Source organism: Phascolarctos cinereus, unplaced genomic scaffold, assembly GCF_003287225.1.
Source record: "Phascolarctos cinereus isolate Bilbo 61053 unplaced genomic scaffold, phaCin_HiC Scaffold_4;HRSCAF=312, whole genome shotgun sequence".
Taxonomy (NCBI): domain Eukaryota; kingdom Metazoa; phylum Chordata; class Mammalia; order Diprotodontia; family Phascolarctidae; genus Phascolarctos; species Phascolarctos cinereus.
The window spans coordinates 658,119,964-658,122,697 of record NW_027555847.1 but is presented as its reverse complement, the minus strand read 5'-3'; the positions used below and the strand labels follow the sequence as shown (position 1 = coordinate 658,122,697).

At 46.3% G+C, this 2,734-nt stretch overlaps 1 pseudogene; it reads left to right on the top strand.

Moving 5' to 3' along the window:
• Positions 1 to 1,464: 1,464 nt before the first annotated feature.
• LOC110214259 (ADP/ATP translocase 3 pseudogene) lies at positions 1,465 to 2,146 on the top strand (annotated as a pseudogene).
• The last annotated feature ends 588 nt before the right edge of the window (positions 2,147 to 2,734 follow it).

Genomic DNA, 2,734 nt, shown 5'->3' with positions numbered 1-2,734 from the left:
AGGGCATTTTTCTCCTCATTGGCTTTTTGGACCTCTTTTGCCATTTGGGTTAGGCTATTTTTTAAGGTGTTATTTTCTTCAGTATTTTTTTGGGTCTCCTTTAGCAAGCTGTTGACTTGTTTTTCATGATTTTCTTGCATCACTCTCATTTCTCTTCCCAGTTTTTCCTCTACTTCCCTTACTTGCTTCTCAAAATCCCTTTTGAGCTCTTCCAAGGCCTGGGACTGATTCATATTTTTCTTGGAGGCTTTGGATGTAGGAGCTTTGACTTTGTTGTCTTCTTCTGGTTGTATATTTTGATCTTCTTTTTCACCAAAGTAAGATAATATAGTCTGACTCTTTTTGTGCTGCTTGCTCATGATCCCGGCCAATTACTTGAGTTTTAAACTCTTTGTTAAGGTAAGAGTCTGCTTCCAATGTGGAGAATGTACTGTCCCAAGCTTCAGGGGTTTGTATAGCTGTTTTCAGAGATACTTGTAGGGACCTGTAAATTTTCAGTTCTTCCAAGGTGGTATGATAAGGGGCGAGGTGTTTACTCCTTTCCTGGCCTGTGACCACAAGTACTCCTTTCTGTCCTGTAACTGTGAGGAGGGGTTCTCTACAGCCACTACAAGCTCCACCAGCCAGCGCTCCTCCTCACCCCAGCACCGCCCCAGAACTGTGACCCAGATCCAAACATGGGCAAAGCAAGAGATTCCTGCCTCAGCACTGGCAAAGAGATCCCTGCAATCCCTCTCTGATCAGCCACTGGATTCCCCCTCAGTCTGTGGGCCGGAAGCTCGGGAAGCAGCTGCCCCCCCCCAGGGCCACGCTCTTGGGGAATGGAGCTGAAACCCGCCTTCCTCTCTGAGCACCGACAGACACAGACTTTTCCCACTGACCTTCTAAGTTGTCTTTGGCATTGGTGGATTGAGGAGTCTGGAAACTTCCACAGCTGCCCGGGATTCAGTTCTCTGAGGCCTCCTCCAGGTTTGCTGAGGCCTGCGCGCCCACGCTGTGCTGCGCTCCCAGCCCGGCGCGATACACCTTTCTGGTCAGCCATCCAGGTTGTCTTGGGCTGGAAATTTGTTTCACTCTGTCTTTTTGTGGGTTCTGCTGCTTCAGAATTTGTTTAGAGCCATTTTTTATGAGTATTTGGAGGGGTTTGGGGGAGACCTCAAGCAAGTCACTGCTTTCACTCCACCATCTTGGCTCTGCCCCTCAGTCCTGTAGTTTTTAAGGCTCTGTATCTGGAGGCAGAAAATTCTCTAGTGAAGGGCTCCTCTGAGAAAGCTCTGGAGTGGTGACCTTAGGAGTCCTGAGGAGGGGCAGCGGGCAGAAACCAGCACAGCAAAAAAAACCCCCAAAGCCTTTTGGTCTGAGCTGTAGCAAGGGGCTGTGCAGGCAGCAATGAGTTCCCCAGCTTTCAGCCCTCTCTCACCCACTTTCTTTCTCCAACTCCAACACCTTCCCCCCTCTGTAACCATGACTGAATAGGGCATCTCCTCCACCAAGGACTTCCTGGTGGGTGGCATGGCCACTGCTGTCTCCAAGACTGCAGTGGCACCATCGAGAGAGTTAAGCTACTACTGCAGGTGCAGCATGTAAGTAAACAAATTACTGTAAATACGAAGCACAAAGACAGAATGGATTGCATAGTCTGAATTCCAATGAAACAAGGGGTGCTTTCCTTCTGGCAGGGTAATTTAGCAAATGTCATCAGATATTTCCCCCATCCAGGCCCTTAACTTTGCCTTTAAGGGTAAGTATAAGCCGGTGTTTTGGGGAGGAGTGGACAAGCACACACAGTTTTGGAGGTATTTTGCTGGCAGTCTTGCCTTTGGTTGGTACAGTTGAAGCCAATTCTCTCTGCTTTGCCTCCCACTTGGATTTTGGGAGAATCCACTTGGCGGCTGATGTTGGGAAATCTGGCACTGAGAGAGAATTCAAAGGCCTGGGAGACTGCCTTGTGAAAATCACCAAGTCTGATGGAATTCGTGGCTGGTATCAAGGTTTCAATGTCCCAGTGCAGGGTATTGTTATCTACAAAGCAGCTTACTTTGGAATCCATGATACAGCAAAAGGTTTGCTCCCAGTTCCGAAGAGCACTCATATTGTGTGTATTATTGCGCAAACAGTGACTGCTGTAGCAGGTGTGGTACAGTAAGGTGGGGGAATGATGATGCAATCTGGGTGCAACCATACTTAGCATTTTGGATCACTCACTGACCTTCAAGAAATTTCTGTTGTCTTTTTATCCAGGCTGGATCATGTTTGTTAGGGGAGCTAGGAGAAGCTCTTAGAAAAAGGGGCTCATTTATTGTGATCCATTATTCACACAGTGGAACTGATGATGATTCAGTATATTGATTCTATTATTTTTTTTGGAAATAACAGTTACTGTGGGTCCAAGGAGGCAGATCAACTTAGACCATCTAGTTTAAATGCGCATTTGTAGGACCATAAATTTGTGTTTGAGTATTTATTTTAAAAAATCATGTCTCCCATTTGTACATAAGCACAATGTATACTATTTTGCACAGCTGACTATTTGGCAGTTATAATGATCTGTGTTGGCCATTCTGCTGTAAAACAATAAATACACAGAAGACTCACCCTCCCCCCAAATCCTGAACATCCAGTGCTCTGAACCTCAAAGATCTTCAGAGATTAATTCCTGGAGGTAGAGGTTAGCACAAGAACCAAAGAACCTCAGGGTAAAACCAAGTAGGAACAACCACCCAACACAAGCGTA